General features: G+C 37.7%; 1 long non-coding RNA gene and 1 pseudogene across 2 annotated transcripts; one reads left to right on the plus strand and one right to left on the minus strand.

Annotated features, from left to right (window-relative positions):
* Positions 1 to 10,905: 10,905 nt before the first annotated feature.
* Positions 10,906 to 13,823, minus strand: LOC109110046 (annotated as a pseudogene).
* A 142-nt stretch (positions 13,824 to 13,965) lies between these two features.
* On the plus strand, positions 13,966 to 18,659 carry LOC109110047. 2 transcript variants are annotated; one of them, XR_006155570.1, is made up of 2 exons: positions 13,966 to 15,055; positions 17,100 to 18,659. It is a non-coding gene; the product is annotated as an uncharacterized LOC109110047 (long non-coding RNA). The 2 variants fall into 2 exon arrangements; XR_006155571.1 differs by having other exon boundaries at positions 17,252 to 18,659.
* The last annotated feature ends 4,212 nt before the right edge of the window (positions 18,660 to 22,871 follow it).

The following is a 22,871-nucleotide window of genomic DNA, read 5'->3' on the forward strand; positions in this document are numbered from 1 at the left end:
TTTAAAATAATGGAAACATATGACATGGAATATGCTGGCGGAATCATAATGCATGCAGTTCTGTGTCAGAACAGAAGATGGCAACATTGTCCAGCTGATAAGTGTACAGTTTGCTTCTCTACCATCTGTATGATGAACAATGCAGTATATAACACATATTATAAGCAAAACATTGAATAATATTAATAATAATTATTAATAATAGTCTCGCAAGAGTGTCTTGTCTAATATTAATAATAATACCGAAACTTAAAAATGTAATAAAGCTTTCATAAAGATTTATGACAGAATTTTAAATATTTATAAATTACAGTCTCCTTGTCCAGACTGCCCAAGATGATTTCTGTGTCACGACTATGGGACTGGGACTCAAGGGATTAGTTCTTCCAAAAATTAAATTTCTGTCATCATTTACTCACTTTCTTTAGTGCAACAAACAAGGATTTATTTATACCAGAATGTCTGGTGTTTTCCATGAATAACAACTAAAAGTTTTATTTGTTCTTCACACAAAGCTATTGTTTGGTTTCAGAAGACTTGGAATATACTGCATGCATCATACTGACTACTTTTATGATGCTTAATTGGTGTCTGTGTCTTTTATAGAGCTTAGCAGTCTGTGGTCCCCATCCACTTTCACTGTGGAAAAGAACAGCACAGACATTCTGATAAGATGATTCAATGAAATGAGAAAATGATTCATTTTAATTTTAGGTGAGATATATTTTTAGCATAAATATAAGTTTAAATGAATTATTATCAAGTCAATACTTGAATGGTAAATTCATAAGGCATGTTTTTTATATAGTGTGTAGAGTTTAAATAGCACTTTTAATATACACCCCTTTGCCTGTGTATGAGGTGACTACAGAGGCACACTTGTCTAAATTGGCATCAAACCAGCAGTCTGTTATGCCCATCAAGCGTTACAGAGTGCACACCCTATATCCGGCGCTGGTGTACAGGTATGCTGATCACGCAGACTGACACTGGCGCTACGAGAGCTCATCTCCCTGTCAATTACCTCTCAGATGTTTGCTCTAATGCCATCTCAACAGAGCTGCTCTAATCCGCCAACCCACACTCAAAAAAGCACATTTGAGGAACACAAGAATTTTCCTCAGTATAAATGGATACAGGTGAAGAGATGCAGACACTGAAGGATTGCTTTATGAAAAACCGAATGACATGTCGTTTTTAATGGCAGTCAATACATAGGGATAAATTAATTATGATGGGCTCTTATTCAGGGTTCTGTATATAATATTTTCTGGCCTTTCCCAAGATTTTGTTCTTATAAAGCAGTTTTTCATCTGTAATATACACAAAATAGCCTTAGAACAAGGATAAAAGAATAATTTTGCACTTTGAGTAAATGAAGATGCCAAATCACAGTGTGAGGACTGTGCGTTATTTAAGTATTGATTGACTGATTGATTGCCTTAAAGAAATACAGTGAGGTACAAAGGTCTGAAAATTCATTGTAAATCTGGGAATTGAAGGTTTATATATTTAAATATGTATTCATTTAAAAGATGCTTTTATCCAAAGCCATTTACAGTTGAGGAATACAACAATTTATTTCAACAATTCACCATAAAGATGCAAATAAACTTAATGTGCTTGAGAAGTGCACTTAAACATTCCTTCATTCTTGCTGGCTTTCTTGCTTTCTGTCTTTCTTTATTGCTTGCCAAATAAATACAGTCAGGTACACAAGTCTGAAACTTCATTGTAGAAAGTTTACTTGAAATAAACAAAGTTTTAGGCTTTTTTGAGAATATTTCAATCCTAGAAGGAAAAATGACTGATTTCTCATTTTAAATAAATGAAGAAAGATGCTAAATCATAGTATGAGAATTGTTATTTTTACAGTCTGAAGGAAGTACACTGGGGCCCAAAGATCTTAAAACATCAAAGTTTGTCATGTGGAAAATCTATCTATCTATCTATCTATCTATCTATCTATCTATCTATCTATCTATCTATCTATCTATCTATCTATCTATCTATCTATCTATCTATCTATCTATCTATCTATCTATCTATCTATCTATCTATCTATCTATCTATCTATCTATCTATCTATCTATCTATCTATCTATCAGAAGGAAATATTGTGGGGTCCAAACTTATTAAATTAGAAAATAGTAAAGTAGTCTAAGACTTTTAGACTCTACTGCACCTGCCCACGCATTTGTATTTATATGATGATATGAAGATATATGGGTAGCACTACGCTTTAGGGAAATAGGTTGACAAATTGAGATGAGGCTAGATATCTAAGATTAACAGTAAAAGGATCCAAACTCCTACACTTACATCTGTCCCTCATCTGGTGCTCATTTATCAGCTCTCTTCACAGCCCTCGTCAGAAGACAAACGTCTTTCTCAGGTGTGGGTGAAAATGAGGAGAGGTGCAGGTATTAGTCAGTGTTTTGCACCATCTAATCTACGATCGTCATCAGCACAGCCAGAGCTCCCAAAGTCAGTCGCTGGCTGACAGCTGCGTCTCTATGACAACTGTCCCTCTAGAGTTTGACCGCAACCCAGCCACTTAACACTTCCACCCTCAGGGGGGCCTAATGGACAGGTGCCCGCTCCCTCTCCGTCTCTCCAGCTCTGAGGTGCCATTACACCTCCTGCTGTTTTAACACTGTCCCTTTTCCCTGCCATCATACATCTGGCAGAGCTGTGCTTAGAGTCACTTTCACTTAGACATGCCCCCTCCTAACGAGTCCATTCATTAGCAGCCAGCGGGTAAAGGGAGAAAACGACTTGAGGCAATGAGAAATCGAAACAAATCAGCGGGCCATATCAATTAGGGGCAATATTTCTGCTCTGTAATTGCAGATGTGATTAGATGCAGAGTGCTGGCCGAGGAAGTGTAATTCACCATTTAACAAACCATGACACCTGCCTGTTGTGGCTGCGTAGGTTAATCATTCCTGCACTCTTGTAGCTTGTTTGCACAGTTAAAGGACATATGCAGACATCTTCGCCCTCAGCTGGAAACTCATTAATGACTTAACCTGTAGCATAATCTCAAACAGAGGAACCATGACTGCATACATCCATATGAAAACTGAAAGCTTAAACACATTTAAAGGGCTAGTTCACCCAGAGATGAAAATTCTGTCATCATTCAATCACCCTCATGTCGTTCAAAACCTGTATGTCTTTCTTTCTCTTTTTGCAATATAATGTCATCGGAAAAAAGTGCCTCTGTATCTATATTAACTCCAAAAACAAACACTGCTTTCTTTGTAATTAAATTAAGTGACACTTATCCAAGTTGTTGTTGTATATGTAATGCTTAATATAGCCTAAATCTATTAAATCCTATATTCTAAATATCTACAGTAGACTACAACAATTCCATGCTAGAAAAGAATAGCTGAATGAGGCACATTTGGATTCACAATCTTTTAGTATCAGCCCTCCTCTGTGGCCTGGTGGCTTAATATGAGTATTTATTCTCTTCACTGGGCATTGCCCTCATATTCTCTAACAGCTTAGGTGGCTGGATTAGGCCTACAGATCGCTCTGAATACATCATGCCTAAATGTAATTTATTTAGCATAGCCTCTCATACAAATCCCTGCACAGATATTATTACAGTTTGCGGCCTATAAGACCATGATTAAACCGTTATACTTTGTCGGGTTGCTACAAATCCAGTTTTGGACTCATACAGATGTTAAGATGGCTTTGATCAGATATTTGATCTTCAAAAGATTGTTGAAAGATTAATTGAATTATAAGTAGGCCTGCTCTATGCAACATCAATTCCATGTATTGGTGAAAAGTTCATGTTAGATGTTCTCACTGAGGAAGGACATTAAATTGCTTTCGCTGTAATTGAACTAGAGAGGTGCACCATAAGGAATTGTTAATCTTGATAAATCATCTCAATGATTTAGTAATATTCGACTCAATTTCAAAACCAGTAGGGGGCAGTGAAGGTCAGTGTGTGGAATTATTACTGTAGGCCTATATCACAGTGACATAAAAACAATACAAACCAGGGACCTATTTTGCACATCAGCTGTCAATATTTTGAACTTGTTAATTCAAGCACTTCCGCTTCATTCGAAACGTCCGGCCCTATCAATAACACCACCTCTGCTCCATCTGGTCGTGTTCAGTCAAAAGCTATTTTGCTAAACGGAAGGAATTCATTGCTCAGAAAAACACACAAAGATAAATACTCTCATATACACACATGTGGCAGACTTCAGATGCAGCAGGTGAAACATGAGCCCGTGAGACTCAGGAATGAGACAGGAAAGAGCCACATAGACTTCCTCTCCCCCTTCCCATGCAGCCAAAGTGCTGAGTCTGAATATAAAACAGTAGCACTGCCAGTCTGCTCCACAGCAATCTGCATTCAAATGAACTGGAATCAGAAAACAGGTTAACAACGGAAAAAGAGTGCTGTGCTCTTTATTATTCTTTCTTGTTTAATTGTCATATCATTTGCATTCTAGCTCAATCAACAGTGTAAAACATAACAATTTCCACTTAATAAATAAATGAATAATAATAATAAAAATAATAATACAAAAATGAGGGGAAAAAGTTGGAGTGAGGCATTTATAAAAGTAATGGAACAATTGTAATAAACAGTTAAAGCTCCTGTTTTTAAAAATTTGGGGTTGGTAGTTTGTATTTATTCATTGTTTTTTTTTTTTTACTTAAAAAATATAATATATTGACAACATCTGAATTTTCAAAGCCATTACTCCAGTCTTCGTGTCACAAGATTATTCTAATATGAAATCATTCTTATGCTTATTTTCTGCTCAAAAAAGTTTTATTATTATCCATGTTGAAAATAGTGTTTTTTTTTTTTTTTTTTTTTTTTTTTTTTTTTGGAAACCATGACATTTTTGCAGGATACTTTGGTGAATAGAAAGTTTAAAGAAACAGCATTTATTTGAAATTGCTAAGTGTTTGCGGTCAACTTAATGCGTTGTTGCTGATAAAAATCCTTTTTTTTTCCAAGATAAGCAAACAAACAAATAAATCTTTTGACCCAAACTTTTGAATGGTGATGTAAAAAAATAAATAAAGGTGTTCTTGCAAATTGGTCAGTTTATGTGTTATGTTGTCATGGCAAGAAAGTTGTCAAATTGGATGTGAGTTACACTGGAAAATTCAGTAATAGATTTTTTTCCACACTAAAATCTTGTTGACATATTGTTTATATCATATGGCTGAACTGTTGAAAAGTATTTTAACATTTATGAATTGGCCCAATTCACTTCCACTGTAAGTGCCTCACTGTAACTAAAGAAAAGGGACGTCTAAAATTAAAATGTTCTTTTTTTCTTTTTTTTTCAACATTCAATTCAACATTATGTCACAAAGGCTGTTGATTGAGCTTATTTAAAGAACACGAACAGTTGCGATCACACCAGATCTTGGATTACTTCAGATTATACGAACCCTAGACATCTTTTGAAGTATCTGCCACTGAACGGCCTCACGAGGCTCAGAGGGCAAGAGGGCAAGACTGCCAGGGTGAGAGGGTGGGAACAGTTTAGCAATCAACACACTTCAACCGGACTGCAGTTCTCAGCAGGCCCAATCACGTTAATCAGTGTTTGTTTCCTGTAGAGCTCTGAGTCTGGTGTTGCAATGTGGCAATAATTAACAGCAAACACAGGATAACAGAAACCCCACTGTTATAAATATGACATCTGAGAGAAAATTCATACCGGAGCGTGTGACAGCAGAAAGAAGAGGACCATAAAAAGGTGGCACAAGTTTGTGTTTATTTCTGTTTAGGTGAATTTGAGGTTGCATGGGGTTAGTTAGGAGGAATACGGCACTATAACGCATTGTGTCACGATTATGCGTGTACATTGTGTGTGTGTCCGCGTGATATTTTTCCCTCTCTGCCACTCTTATCGTGGTGCTTTGATACAGAAGCCCTAATGACTAAGCCAGAATAGCAGGATTAACACATGATGCATAATAACAGTCTTGTGTTCATCACTTCTGAACAAGGTTTGGAGAACAATTACCAGCAATTAAACCACCGCCATTTATTCAAAGAGATAATTATGTCCTTGGTGTATTGCATCAATTAGCTACTTTTATTTCAGCCCGCAAACTCTCTGCTACGTTGTATGTGGCATGTTTGGAGAGGTTTGAACAACAGGAATTCCTGCACTTATCCCCCATAAGTACAGTGAAATATGAGGACAGAGAAAGTGAAAAGTATCCTCTCATCCATGAAAGGATTTTGTTGTTCTGCTGTTTTGTTGAACGTACTAATAATAATGACGTGGTCCAAGGAGAAATCTCTCTGAAGTGACAGTTTGGATTTGACATTCCAGCCGAATCCTTCTGAATTCTCGAAAACAGAAGATTAAAACCAAACAATCCTGAATATGTATTGAGGATGATTTTCTTGAGCTGCCATCGTATAGGCCACTTGTGTAAATTGAATTCAGTCTCGGCGACGGGCCGAGGTGCATACTGTAATAGCATTTCAGGAGAGGCCTGTTCGATGCCGAGACCTTATTCGATGGGTTTAGGTCTACATTTTTTCCATTCTCTCCGAGGGACATTGAGGCTCTGAGAGCTTAGCTGAAATTCAGATGTGCCCTTGAAGAGATATGGCTTTGTGCTTTTTGATGACCTCAATACAATTCTGACTCAATCCATTCAGATAAAGATTTGACCTTAACAAATTGTGCCGTGACTACAATGAGTTGAATTTAAAAGAGCTTATGCTTGAAAGGGCTCTTGAAAATGTGTAAGTATTCTTCAGAAACAGCAAAAACACGCTAATGCAAATATTCACAGCCGTGTCATCCGCGTTTGGAAAACACGAAACAACTATGCTAAACGAATATTTTTGTTTTACAAAAACACAAAGGAGTTGGAACAAGAAGCAGTTGCAGATTTGGTTGAAATGTGATGTTTCTTTTACCTTTTTCAGGGCCTCAAGGGTATAATGGCTAACTTCAAATACCTGTGTCCAATTGTAAGTAATCTATTAAACCTCAGAGCCCACAGCTTATTTCCCCTCAGCTTCACATCCTCCAGTTAATGTGATAGCTACAACAAAAGCAGGAGCACCTTTCACCTCCCTCACACACACTCATATCCATATTTAAGACTGTTGCCTATCGAATTAACTGCTTTCATTCAAAGCGCTTCTTAACCGGTGACGTCTGAGCTGGAAAGTATGTTAGACTCACTTAGTATCACTAATGTGGAGATTTAATGATTTGGGCTATGGCGCTCTGGCCCTTGCCACGTGTGGAGTCAGTTTGTTGCTAAGCATTTGAATGTGTGCCTTCGGTCCCCCACTTCCTGAAGTTCCAGGGGCCGGTCAGAGGCAGCGATGCGTTGGCCGTCAGCCCCCCGTACTCCTCAATGGGCAGGCTCTGACATGCTGTCACCTTGGCAACTGCTGCCAGGGTAATGTGGCTGGCGGGCCAACTGACCTCAGCTGGCAGTGTGCCATGGGCTTGCAGCAGGTGTGTGACAGTGAAGGTCCCCTGGCCGCTAATCCAGTCGTCTTGTAGACGATAGCCTCGGACCACATCTATTGGCCGAAAGGTCTGATGGGAATTGTGAGAAAAGAAAATGTTACGCTGTGTAGTGAGACATGCTTAGATCACTGGCTGGTCTGGGGAGAACAAAAAAGCAACGTTTAAGAAATTAGAAATAAATACATCACTAATTATATCTCTATATATCTATATCGTGTGTATACACTAGGTAAACATACGCAGTTGAATAGCTTTGTAAGAGGCATTTAAAAGTTAGTCTTAGGTGTGATTACTTTTTTTGCATTTCTAATTTGATAGTATTTATTTTTATTTTATTAGTATAATTGTGTAATTTTAAATAAATCATATAGACCTATCCAAAAAGGAAATAAAGATTGTAGCACGTTATTTTGAACGTTTTCGGAGATAGGCTTATTTCAGCACGCATTTTTCTTATTATAATTAATGTTGTTTGAAAATTTCATTCAGTATTGTTTTGACGATACCATGGTTTGATATTGATACTCTATTCATGCAGGAGGGAATTCCAAAAGATGGCGCTAAAGAAATATGAGAGGGAAAGATTTCTTTTCTATGGTCCTATGTATTTGGTTAAAGTTAACGTTTATAAATATGATCTAAAAAAAGGAATGTATTGGGGAAAAAATAAAAGATTCAAAAAATATTTAAATTCGACTTCATTTTAATAGTTACAATATTAGTTACACAAATTCGACTCGTGAAGAAAATTCTGAGTTAAGATAATATTTTTCTTATTATGACTGCATATAGGCTAGTTTAAAATACCCACACAGAACAAAGCAAATAGCCTATAAAATAAAAAGTCCTATATGTGGAAATAAAAATAGCTACTATTAGTTTGCGTACTGTGGTGTGCGTGTACTGTTTTACATGTTTATTATTTATTTATTTATATGTTTAATTGTTTTTTATACTTTTAGCATGTTTTATTTGGTAGGCTACAATAGATCTAAGAGACGATAAATAGACGCACACGTATTTTCAAATTTAAAGACAGGAATTCTCACAGTTTTATAGCCTATTGTGCAATTCAGGCTCTAACACGTAAGGAAAAAGAAGAAGAAGAACTAATTTTCATCACATCACTCAGATTCATTATAGTTATCTTTGTGTGTTTAACTGAGGATGTACAGCCGACGTCTTTTAATATTCATTTGAAGGTTGGTTTGTTCACTTTGGAAACTTTTCAAATATAGTTAAAAAAAAAAAAAAAAAAACAACAACAACTAAAAAAACTTATTTTCGAATATATTGTAAAGCTCAAAATTAAAACGAGTGAAAAGTAATATAATCAGCCTAATAAATCTCTTTATTTTCATTCATTTTATCACTGCTTATCATAAATTTTAGACAGTTTAAGACAGAAACAGAAAGCTTTAAAACTCCGTAATTCTGGGTGTGTGAGCGATGCTATTAACAGTGAGTGCATGAAGGGTGGGGCGCGTGCTTATAACCACAGGTTGAATTTCGTTGCCACGCAACGGATGTAAGGTAAATCATCCGCGAAATTTAAATCTTCAAGAGAAGAACCGTGTGTTTGGCTGAATAGTCACTAGCCTACCACACAAAAGTTCTCCGGCAAAAAAAAAAAAAAAAAAAAAAAAAAAAATCAGCTGCACTCCCAAGTCTCAACAGAAACGTCGTTCGTTCAGCTGGAAGGCTTGTGTTGCGCCTTAGCTGAAAAGAGTGCAAAGCCAGCTATTTCAAACATAGCAGAAATGAATACAAATGGGGGAAATTGCCAAACTTGTCTTGATGAAAATTAAGGGCCAACAGTTGTGCTATTCCCCAGCAGAAACGGTCGGTTTACAGAAAAAAGCAATTCAGTCACACAATCGTTTTTGCACGCTTTTACATTGCAATCTGACGGAAGGATCTAGGCCTTTTTTGCATTCAGAGAGCTACGTGGCAAGCATACGAATTTCCATGCATACAAATTCACTCCTGCTTTAGAGCGTGCACGGAATGGATTCCAAATTACGTCACTTGCTGAGCGGGACGCTCGTGCTTTTTTTCAAATTTTAATTCGAAAACAAAGGCATTTTACGAAATCTACGTTCCCAAAATGAAGCCAAATCAATCAATTGTTTGCTGAAGGCACGCTAATTAAATATGATGTATTTGAATTACAATAAATGCAATTTTGCAGATTGTTCTCTTCTAGGATTTTGTAGTTGTTTTATTCAGTTCATCCAGTTCAGTTTACTGAAATGACCCGGACTAAACAATAAAATAATGTCCTGAAATTCTACAGAGAATGCGGTAAACGGGTTGTCTAATCGCTGGTAACCATGATTTATGTGTCAAATAGGCCTACTTATTAAAACAAGGGGGAGAAACACTAAGAAACTTTCAAGACATTCTAGTGGTATTACAAAATATGGAAATTATTACCCTGGTTTAATGGTGACAAGAGTTTTGAAAAGGAAGAGTAGGCTAGTAGTGCAACAATGAATAGTGCAACACATTTCCATATCTCTGTGATGTTATCATGATTTATAATAGGCTATGATTTATACCTAGATATTTTTTTTTTTTTTGAGAAGAACGAAAGCCTCAGCATGTTTTGATAATTTATATTCAGTTGAGAGGAAAATAATCTAAATCAAAATAGTGTATGGCAACTGGTATAATGCATAATATATAGACTATAATTGGTACAATACGAAACAGTATAACTGATCAGGTTTGGGATACCCCATAACCCCGCAATACTTGGAGTCTCAGAAAATCTTTAAGTCATTGACGGAGAAGTTTTATAATAAAATGAAAAATGTATTACATTATTTGTTTTTGCAACGATGACGTAAAGCTTATCTTTTCTTGATATACGCCGTTATTATAGCAGATAGACAGTCTATAGACAGTTACATTGTATGACTGTTTCTTTTGTTTTTCAAAGAAGAAGAAAAAAACACGGAAGCATATACAGAAACACATGCTAACAGAAAGAGAAAAAAAAACAAGACAATAAGGAAATATGACAATGCAAGGTGAAAACATTTGGGAAGTTCTCACACTTTCATATTTAGGCCAAGGGTCAGAAGATCGAGGAAAAAAGATACACTTCTAAATTCCCTTTGTAGCCTATACATTTCCGAAACTGTCTCAGTATTTGCCTAGACGAAACCGTCAAACAAATATTAATGTGTTTTAATTTAAAAAGTAGTTTTAATAGTTAAACAAAATTGCGAAAGAAAGAAAGAAAAAGAAAGTTGCACCGATGCATCTGAAAGCTATCATATTTATTGTTCTCATTCACTTCTCGCTGAGTCAGTACTGAACTTAAATAACAACCCAATGGGGGGGGGATTTGATTTGGGTACGTTTTTTTTGATTCGTCAATGTGTTCGTGTACAATATCTGTATATAGCCTAATAACAAGTGTAATACTAACAGTATAAAATATAATCAATATTTAAAATGGCAGGGGGTGGGGGAAGGCCTACAAGAGATGCTACTAGGTTGAAAGTCATCACAGCGCGCAACAAATCTGTCATTGCTCCTGGAAATATTTTGAAATTGATTTTAGTGAAAATATAAAGCAAATCATTTAAATCAACACAGAGAATTCATATTGCCAAATTTACACAGACATGTTATCAAAAACCCACCAAAAAAATCTGCCTAGAAAAAGCAGTGAAGAGAGGGCAATATCCACGATTATTCAGCCAAACAACAACAAAAAGTGTTTACAAGGAGTCGGCTGAAATTGGAAAATAAGTGCAGCTTGAGAGTAATCAATCTTTTTTTTTTTTTTTTTTTTTTTTCCTTAAGAGTTTTCTCTGTGTAAAAGCTATTCACAGAAGTGTGGTCCACAAAAATACTATAAAATAGAAAAGGTGTAGTTTGTTGCACATAATACAATTCCGTTTTGCACATAATGCAAAACAATTCCGCTTTGTTAAAATGAGTGATATAATTCCTGTGCGTAAAATTGATACGTGTCCTGGGGTAAATTCTTCCACTGTTTAATATTTAATGTTTGTCTGCATTGATCCATGTCCTTTGGAGTTCTTTTGTAATTTCAATCCATACAGTCTATGATGGTTTTGGGCTGGTTATGATTTCGGTGTCAGTGCACCAGAATCTCCTGGCCATAGGAGCTCGCAGATGTCACGTTGTGGTTGCTGTCCGGTTCATCTTTCAAACTTGCACCTTTTAAGTAATCTACCACAAAACTCCCCTGAAACACAGAGCAAACAGAGTCATTTATCGTTAGGGACATTGGAGGATAAAACGAAGAGCTTTAAAAGATTTTAGCTTCGGCTTCTCTCGTAATTTACATAGAATATTTGTGATATCTTGCTGACTTGAAGTGTATATAAAATGATTTGTTCTACGTCTCAGTGAACATACGTTTGCAGTCCATGGACGGAGGCGGTGTGTCTGCACTCACGTTGCCGGCATGGCTGTACACGTCCTCGGGCGTCTGGGGACCCCGGGCGGCGTCATCCTCTTCTCCTTCTGCCTTCGGTTGCAGAACCAGACCCGAACCACCTCCTTTTCCAGCTGGAGGTTGTCCGCCAAAGAGGATATCTCCTGCGCTGACGGTTTGGGGCATTTCAAAAAATGGCTCTCCAAGGCTCCCTTCACGCTCACCTCGATGGAGGTGCGCTTCTTTCGTTTCCTGCCTTGAGCTGCTATTTTGTCGATGCTGGTGGGACTGCCCGTGGTCGAGTCGGCCTCCTCCAGCCACTTGTTCAGCAGCGGCTTGAGTTTGCACATGTTTTTAAAGCTCAGCTGGAGAGCCTCGAACCTGCAGATGGTTGTCTGCGAGAAAACGTTTCCGTAAAGAGTTCCCAGCGCTAGCCCGACGTCGGCTTGAGTAAAACCCAGTTTGATCCGACGCTGCTTAAACTGTTTGGCAAACTGCTCCAGGTCGTCGGAGGTCGGCGTGTCCTCGTCTGAGTGCGAGTCGTGGCTGTTGACTCCCGCGTGGTGCTGCTGCTGGTGGTGGTGGTGGTGAGGGTGCTGCTGCTGCTGATGATGGTGGTGGTGATGATGGTGATCCATTTCTGGCGAGTCTCCTCGCATCAGCCCCGGGTGGACTAAACTCCCGGGGGGGTTCAGCATCCCGTTGACTGTGAAGCCACCCGGCTGGGAATAAATGAGAGACTGCTGGGCCTGCTGCTGTCCTCCGGTGATGGTGGGGATGTGGGAGGCTGTGGTGCCACCCCATGCGCTTTGGTGCGACTGGTGAGCCCCTAAATGCGAGGCTCTGTGGTGCAGCGCGGTGCTAGAGTGTAGGTCTTCTCTGTTTGAACTGTTCTTCACGTCTTGTTGCTGTGGGCTCCCGGCCATGCCAACTGGGCTGGAGGACCAAGGGGAGCCGGCTTCTGCCGCTGCAGCGGCTGCGGCGGCGGCGGCCGCGGCAGCCGCATGTGGCAGTGAGGTAACCCACTGATGTGCATGGCTCAGCATGTGCCCCCCGTTACTGGCCGTCATGGCTCCTTGCATGAAGTCGCTCTGCACCATCTTGACCACGGGGTCTCCTCTGTAACCTCCCGACACCGATGTTACGGCACCGCTTCCCGGCTGCATGCCACCAGCTCCGGACTCCGAGTGCACGATCGAGGCTGATGAGAGAATGCTATTGCTGGCCAGGTAAGGATTGGAAGCCGCTGTGGCCATCCCCTTCACCACTTTGAACAGTTGTACTTCTTATTCCCCCTCCCCGTATTGCCTTAACTTTTTTCCAAGCTACAAAGGCACGCACTATTTCATGAATTATTCAAGCTGGAAAAGTATGCGTGGTATTTTGATTTGGTCCACCGGCAGCACGGAAAAAGATGGCCAAAATATATCCGTCAAAACCTCCTTTTATCATAAACAAAAGGAGAAAGAAATACATTCAGCGTAGAAATCCACATTATGCGTGGAAGTTGTTTTTACGGCTGCATTCCGTTCTTAATGTAATTGTCTTCAAGTCCAATTGCATAACCAAAAGTCTTGTTTGCTCTTCTTCAAATCAACTTCCCGTGACGATTACACAAATTCCACACCGAACTTCATCGCGCGCTCTCTTGACTTGATGTGGAGGCTTATCAGAAGAAGACGCTCCTTTGTAAACTTCTGTCTTGTCCCGCAACCCACAAGGCGTTTTCTTACCGAGTCTTGCTTCTCATATTTCTTCTTTTCACAGAGTTCATCTGACGTTAATCTTCAATACGTTCAGCTGCACACAACTCTATTAAATGCCCGCGCAATGGAGAGCTTTCGCTGTCCTCGGTCGCTCCGTTCCTCTCTCTGAGCGCGAGAGCACGCGAATGTTTACGTTCAGCCCCCGCGTGCGCACACCATCCACATCCTTCACCCAATTACCGCGAGGAAGTTTCTGCGAGATTGATGCTCATTGGATATCCTCCGGGAGAGTGACAGATCTTAGGGCACAGCTAAGAAATCACGTCAAGGCGTTGCAATTTGCTATGTCTAATTTGGATATGTCAACATACGAATAAAAGTGACTAGACCTTCTATCCGAACAGGAAGCTTTAGTTGATATAATTTTAGTGCGCTGTACTGCATTATTGACTTAACGATGCAGTAGATGTTTTGTTTTTGTTTCAGATGAAAATGCTTGGCTTGTTTTCGTCTCAGCGTTTGTTTTATTTTACTTTATGTTGGCCATTTGTCTGCAACAGGCATTTAAATGTTAAAATGAATTTCTTCTGATGATAAATTATAATTGTGTAGCCTATGATATTTTACCTATGGGCATGTAACAAACAAACAGGGAAATCAGAATAGATGGGATACAGATAAAACAAAGCAAGCAACAGACAGATAAAAAAAAAAAAAGCATTTCAGTTTTGGCTTGGGGGTACAAATGAAGTAAGCATAGATTAGATTTTTTATCTAGAAAATGTATGTAATCTACTATTACCACCATTTAATGACTGACAACTTAACGGAAAGAATCTTTTCAGAGTTTATTCAGATTTGTTGCAAGAATAAAGCAGAGCCATTTCAAAGCACGAGCCGTGTAAACTTTTAAGTTGATTTATTTATTTAATTGTTGAATTGTCTCCACCTCTCTGCCACAACGAGGTTTAAAAAAATACATAGCCTATAAAATACAAAAACAAAGCACAAATAAACACAATCGTTGTAGCCTAATAAACACCAACTATTTCATATTGTTTAATTAGTTTCAGTGGTACCTCTGGTACGTGGAACTTGAACATATCAGGCCTTTCAGAGGAAAAAAGAACCATCAGAGATGTTCGTCGTAAAAAATACCCTGAGTGGTGATTTATTATTATTGTTGTTTGTTTATTTGTAGACTGGTCCACCCCTGGAATAACCTACATATAACCTATTGTATATTGTCGAGGACAGGGACACTCGTGCACTGCGAGCGAGGAACAGTTAGTGCTGATTTTCATTTGCATAAATTTTCATACGTTTAAGTGAAAATAATAGCGGAGCAGTGGAGAGCGGGATTCACTCGAGACGGAACAAGAGAGAGAGGGAGCTGCGCTGGATTCATTCCTGCGGTAAGAGATATACCTCTCTTTCTCACTCTCTCCGTCTGAACGTTTTGCTTAAATCGCGAAAAACTGTCTATATTGGATTTAAGAGCCGTGTTGTATCGCACGCTTGTAAAACCTGCTGTAAAATGTATTTCTGTGCAGAGCTTGTTCTTCAGCAAGGGCCTTGCGCTTACTGTGATAGCCTACACATTCTGAAAATCACATTATTTCTATATAAAATAAATGCGGTTTTGCTTGAGGGCCAATAATGGTAGCAAATGCATCATAGCACAAGGATGCAGAGGGTTAAATGACATCAGCTCTCCTTGACAATTTCATTAAGCTTCTTAGCTTCTTAAGCAAAGACTTCCAGGATTTTATATCATGGACTTAAGGTATTTATTCATTTTTTGAAGTTCCAAAGATATAACGAATTAGTCATTAAAAGTGTAGTTAATCGAGTTTAACTCTATCTGCAATTTGAAAAAAATAAATAAATAAAATAAGTTAGTGTAGTTTTTAAGACCATCTGGACACGCAAGTTTTCACGAGCAGCCCAGTGAAATTTAAAAATACGCGTGTAAATAACTTACAAGTTGATTCACTGCATGCGATTTTTATTCCTTGTTTAAAAATGTGGTATCTGATATCAGTTTTCTAAAATATAAAATAAGATTGATCAATCAAAAAGCAATGTAAAGTGTCAGTCAGATATTTGCCGTAAGAGCATTCTGAATTAATTTGCACAGACTAACATGACCCTCCCTGTAATAGGTCATGCAATAAGTTTATAACGGGAAATATGTAGTCTATAAGCTGGCATGGGTGCTTAGATGATCCATCAATCACTGTCCGACAAAGTCAAGTTTAACAATGGCTCAGTATGTCATTTGTAAATTAAGATACTTTATTTCTTGTTACGCCTTCATTTTGCGCACTAATTGACGCGTTATATAGAAAGGTTGTTTTACTTGGTTGTTAAAGTCGAGTTTTGTATGAAAGTAGTCATGAAGTAGCGATGACTCTTTACACCGAAATGACGTTTCAAGATAATTCTTAAAAAAAAAAAAAACCTTTATACAGTATTTGCACTGGCTACTTTATATATGAAGTTTGCACTTGATTTTTAATTAGTATCTTTAAAAATTCTGTCCTTTTAATCCCGTGGCTTTGTCATTGGCAACTTACAAACTTTTCCCACAAAAGATTGAATAAATTGTAATTTGTCATTTTTAATAAGCAGTGCTATATTAAGCTGTCTTTAAATTCTCAATAAATTGTTAATACATGTAGCTAATATAATCACTGCCATTCCCAAGTTAGACAAGCGTTAGAGACCTAAGAAAATCACGTAAGAAATTAAAAATCTAAATCTTACTGGCATCATATCTAAAATGATAAGGTAACCTTGCAAACTATATTCCTAAAGTTGATGCAGTATAATACTTGTTTAAAGAAATATATAAAGAATGAAATAATGCACCTAAACTATTAATAACCTCATCAACTATATTCTGACTTAGTGAGGTCTAAATAAAAGTTGTTGCATAAATGATGAGAATAAGTTTCCCCCAAATGGTTCTATTGTCTGCCCTACACACTGTTTTATGAATTATTGGGATATGTTTACACGTAGTTACACACACACACACACACACACACACACACACACACACACACACCTATTTCCCCCAGTCCCTGTATTACATTAATCAAAGCACATATTTCCCGAGGGAATCCACACATGGATCACAGTAAATCCTAGTGAAATTGAATCACACAGAGGCCTAACTCAGCAGCCTGGGCGTTATTTTCCATACATATTTTTGAGTGATTTCTTCTAAGAGAAAACATGGCAAATGTTTACACCTATTGACATTCACTACTAAATAAGCTGCTATAAATGTGCTTCCTAGCTAGACAAGACATTGGCAGCTCTATAACCAACCTCATGTTTCCCCTTGAAAGCAGCAACAACATTTCTACCTTATGTTGTTCTCTAGACTAATGTGAATTTGGCACTTATGTTTTGTTGAGGTGCGTGATTAGAAATGTTAAACTATTTCAGATGCCTCACTGCCTCATTGAAATGACATCACAGAGACGTCGTGAACATTTCCTGCTCTACAGAGCTGAAACTGTTCAGTCTGAGGAAAGTTTCAAACGTGCTATGCTTTCTCCTGCAAGTGACTGCAATACAAATCTCTTTTCCCCCTGCAGGTAAGAGCAAGTCCCTCTGATAAACACAAGACACACAAGGCCTTCTTTCAGTGAAAGCTCCTTTATAGGGGCGGGATGGCTAGGATTATCTTTCCTTCTGTCCTCGTCTCTTTCTCTCTCTCTCTTGTGCGCCATCTCAGCTGGCTGAGTATTCCAGCAATGTAAAGAAAGTTGTTTCGGACAGATGTTTACATTATATTCTGGATATGGCCACATATTGTGCACAGCTCTAAGTCATCAAAAGCGACCGGCTGACTCATTGAGAGATTTTAATAATTTCCTTCTAGAAAGAACACTACAGCACCTCTGAAAGGCTCCAGCAAAGGTGTTATTCGGCTATGTTTGAGGTTTTTTGTGGGTAAAGCTCAAACCAGCTGGAGCAAAAATCACAGAATTGTCCTCTCCTTCTTTATTTCTCATGTGAGGCATTTGCATTTTACTCAGCTTAGCAAAAGAAATAGCCTGCAGCGAGAAAACTCTATCCACTATGCATATAAGAAAGAAAGAGAGGGAGAACGAGAGAATAAAAGATGTGAAAAAGAACACAGACAGCCTGACTGAAAGGAAATGAGAGATAATCTCAATGCTACTGTCCATTTTTCCAATGTAGTTGCAAGCCATCATCCGTAATGGGAAAAATGCATCAGCATGCGCCGCTAGACGAAGTGCAATCCACACGTTCTTTTGTCACCTAACCACGGATATCTTCACTCTATGGTCTTAAATAGTCTTTTGATGGTATCTCGAGACCAATTTACAGATCTTCACCATTATTACCATAGAGCAGACACATTATGTCGGCCCGTCTTTTGGGAAGGGGGCATTCTCAGAGAAGAATCTTCACATGTTACCTGAGGACGCCACAGGCTTGTTATCATCCTCAGACCCTGCCAACTGTATGTGTCCCCATCTCTTCTGACAACTAAAGGGACCCATCACTGTTTCAGCCCACAGAGAATGACTCAAAGGGCCTTTAAAGTGAGTAAAACCCATTCTCTTTAATTCTGATTACACTCTGAAAGTGTCTTTAGCATGTGGCGGCTAAATTGGGCTATCAGCGCTAAGTAGCGTCGGGGAAGAAAAGAGCCAATTATGCCAGTCAAAGCCAGATGATGATTCTCATCTTCACTCACTCTCTAACACACACTCACACACTTGCACACAAACAAAAGAGAGGAGAGGAATATGTGTCTTTTGTTCTAAAATATAGAACACATATTTCCTGACACACCTTTCACAGTACTGAGAGACACCTACGGATCCATGATTTCACTCTTACTGACTTCATAATGACTCTCTACATCGATCTGTTTAATATAAATAGCCAGAGGCAGTAAGATATAAATTCATATCCATACCAGTCATAAATTCTTATAGTTTAAAAATAAAGCAATATGTTCTAAATCAACTGTGTTATTTATTTATTTCATGCATGGTGGATGCCTCAAACTCTATCAGATGTTTATTTGTGTGGGATAAAAGCAGAACCTGTAAAACCTTCAACAATGCAGTAAGATCGAACTTAATTCAAGTGACTTTATCCTGAGGGTAATTTGTGCCAAATCTGAGCTTCGCAGTGCCTGCATGATTAATGTGCATAGAGGAGTTTATCCCTTCAAACACATTCGCTGTTTTGACAATTTAGCATTCTTAGAATAGTAAGGTGCTGTTTGACTCAAGCACAGTCCATTAACTCCTGATACACTCCTGATCTCCCACTGTTACTGCTGGATGTCGTGGATGTGAGTTCATGTGCTTCCACAGTGAACCTTTATGGGCTAGAAAGCGATCAGATGCTTTGTGATCACAACATTAGGACACTTGGAAAAAATGGCTGAGAGGACAGAAGTTTGTTCTTCATTCATCAATAAGAGAGAGGGATGTACTGTGTCTTGTGTGAATAGCCATCATTCGGTTTACCTCAGCAGACTTGAAGGGAGAAGGATGTTGCTGGCACGCTGGATAAAAAAAAAAGAGATATCATATTGGAAATGTAGTGTATATGGTAGCATAAAACAGATAATAAAAGCACATTACCTCACTGAAAAATGTGTTGCAATTGTTACCTCAAGGATCTGTTTCTACTTGATATAACCTATGACTTTTGTTAGTGTAATCTAATTGTCAGATTGATTAAGTCAGAATGAAATGTTTAGTGTGTGTAAAAAGCTTGACTTTAAAAAATAAAAAATAAAACAAGTAACTCTTCAATAAAGCTGGCAGTTACACTTTTATATTTGACTGAAATTATGTTTCCCTTTAACCTATACCATTTAGTCTATATGTATGTGCTTAAATACACTAAGAAATGCTATATAAAAAAAAGAAAAGAAAAGAAAAGGATTTCTGCATAAATAGTTACAAAACATCTACAAAATGAAAAACAAAAATTGTAATAGATGGAGGCATAGAAAAAGCTGCCAACAAGGGTGGCAAAAGTGTAAAGTAAGAGGTTGGAAAAGCATCTTAACAAGCTGGTTGAGGGAATGCCAAGAGTGAGCACTTTGAAGAATCTAAATTATTATTTATTTAGTCATGGCATCCCTCTATTTGTGTTATAAATAATACTAAACAATGAGGGTTTTAGTACATTTGCACATATTGAATCTCTTTGCACACACACACACACACACACACACACAAATTATATATATATATATATAATTTTTTTTTTAAAGAACGATAATATGAATTAATTCATAGTGTCGCTTAATTATTGTATGGCATGAGTGCTTAAATGGCATGACATACTGTAAGTTCCCTGTGATATCATGTTTTTAGAGTCTTAATGTTTCTAAATATAATCATATTACATTTTGTTTTGTTTTTTTCTTTGAAAATGATGTGGTTTAACAGAATGCCAGATGCAATAGAAGATAAATATTCCAGAGCTACTTGGCACTTCACTACTTTCCTCAGCCATGTTGAATATATGCTGTCATAAATAAAAAGCACAGTGACGTATACTGGTTCAAAATGAATTTAAAATCTGTCCATTGTGAACAGAATCATAACATAACACAACAACAAAAAGCTGTTTCTGAGTTAAATCATCATTATATTTCCGTTTCATTTCTGATATTTTTTTTTCTTATTGTCAGATACATGTACATGCACTGATAAAATGTATGCCTTGAGTAAGTTGCTTTGGATAAAAGGATCTGCCAAAAGCATAAATGTTAACTCCTTCTGCACCCATAATTCCACAGAATGTCAATTCTGCTAATACATGGAAGCAGATTCCCAATCAACCCGTCTCAGAGCCACAAAACTTCTCTGAAGATCAACTGCAGTTGTAAAGCTGAACTAAAAGAAGTTGAAATAAAGCTTTCCTTCTCTTTCTCTCACAAACTCCTTCTGTTCTGTGGTTTATTCCCCTCCCCGCACTTTTCTGGTCTTTCTTCACATCCCTTATCTCTTTCTCACAAGAGCTTCCACAGTCTGTGGTGCTCAACAGGCTGTCACTGCTCAAACACTGCTTCATAAAAGCACCAGAAACAAACACACACACACACACACACACACACACACACACACACACACACACACACACACACACACACACACACACACACACACACACACACACACACACACACACACACTGTACACCTCAGTAGGGAAACATATACACAGCTATATAGACACACAAAAGCCTAAAGTCATAAGTATATACAGAAAGACAATCACACATATAGTTACCACACATAGATATGAGTGGTGTCTATTATTTTATCTCTCTGTCTGATGTTACATATTTGCTACTCCACAATACAGTAATGGCACAATTTTTAGGGTATTTTATGGGGACATGCCATCCATGAACTTGAAAATTGGATACAACACCACACACACTAAGTTACATATAATACTGTAGTTTTATGTCTTTGTTCAAAAGGTGATAAAATCATAGTATAATCACATCATAATTTGATGTAAAAAAACTGTCAATATGGAGAGATATACTGTAGTCACATTTAATTAATACATGTAATAAATCACACATAGTTGGTTCACAAGTCTGTATCATGATTTCAATTTATAAAAATGACAACAAAAGAAAAAAAATTAAACACTTTTTGTTTACACCTTAATTGCGAAGTGCAAATGTTTGTTAGTGTGTAAAAAGAAGTGTTTTGCTTCAAATATATATTTTTTTCCTATATGCAATATAATACTTTGGAGGCCTACTTCATGAAATAGTGTCAAGATGTTCAATTAAACAGGACTTACATAAAACAGCACAGGCTAAAATTTAGTGTCTTAAAAAACTAATGGAAAGATTATGGAGCTGAAGTTTTCCTGACAATGTGATAGAGGTTCAGAGTGTCAGCAGATGGTCTTTGTAGTGGCTCATGATTCTTCTTGTTCTAACACTGATTGTCCTCAAACTGAATGTTCTCGACATTCTAATGCTAAAGTTTCCAGATGATTAATTTCACTGAAGTAGAGTAATGCAGTTTCACAACTGATGGAGTGTTGGGACATTATTTGTAGTTTGAAGGATCTTTAGTGGAATGTCTTACTGAACACAGGCCACTATGGACAAAAGAAATAACAACAAAACACAAATGTATACATGCCTTCAGGGAGGCAACATGGGAACAATAGAATTAGATTAAAGATTACAGACAAAGAGATTAGACAGAGTTTATTAATATGACTTATTAACTACAGATACAACTAATGACTGTAAATCTCTATTGCCAGCATTGGTGTTTGCTGTTGATTACCACACAAAATTTAATACAACTGTAACAAATTTTGTTTTTAAAAAAGTGATTGAATGAAATGACCAAATTTAAGGAGGATAAAGTAAGGAAATAGTGTGCAGCTGATGTTCACTACTTTACAATACATTCTGGACATTTCTATGAAGAAACGGTTCACTGCATTGGAACAGTTCCAGCAATGTAACTTCACAGGCAGCGTTCTTATTAATGAACTAGAAAGTGGACTGAGATGCACCCTTTAAACAGGACAAAAAACAAAATAAGATTATATACAAACTTTTTCCACAGGATTCGACTGTGTTTTCTGTAAACATGTTTTCTTTTCCTTTTTAAAAATTAAGGACCAGACTGAAAGAGACTTATTTAACTCAGAATATGCCACTAGCTTCTAAACTGTAATTTATGATCATGATATAGTCATTGTTATAAAAAAAAATGCTTATGCAGATTAATAGATAGATAGATAGATAGATAGATAGATAGATAGAGTTTGTATGTGCACTTGCTCATTAGTGTGTATGTGTGCATTTGTGTTCACAGTCCTGCTGCTCTCTCTTCTTTGCTCCCAGTGTGTATTAAAGTTTGATAACCTGTGGACACATGATCTTCTTTCATCTCTCTCCCTCTCTTCCTGTAGTGCAGACTGTCTGACTAGCAATCTTACCTGCAGTCACTGCATTAAAATGCTTATCCTTAAGTAGCATTTCATCTAAAGCCCATGCAAACTACCCAGCAGGCATCAGCAGCAGCAAACGCAATCACCACAGTTTAAGACACTAGGATTTTTCAGCACACCAGTTTTCACCAAATGAATCTGCTGATTCGCTGATATTTGGCACACGCCGCTTGCCATTTGGTCAGAAACGATGTACGGTTTTTAAAAGTTC

This window comes from Cyprinus carpio, chromosome B9, assembly GCF_018340385.1.
Source record: "Cyprinus carpio isolate SPL01 chromosome B9, ASM1834038v1, whole genome shotgun sequence".
NCBI lineage: Eukaryota > Metazoa > Chordata > Actinopteri > Cypriniformes > Cyprinidae > Cyprinus > Cyprinus carpio.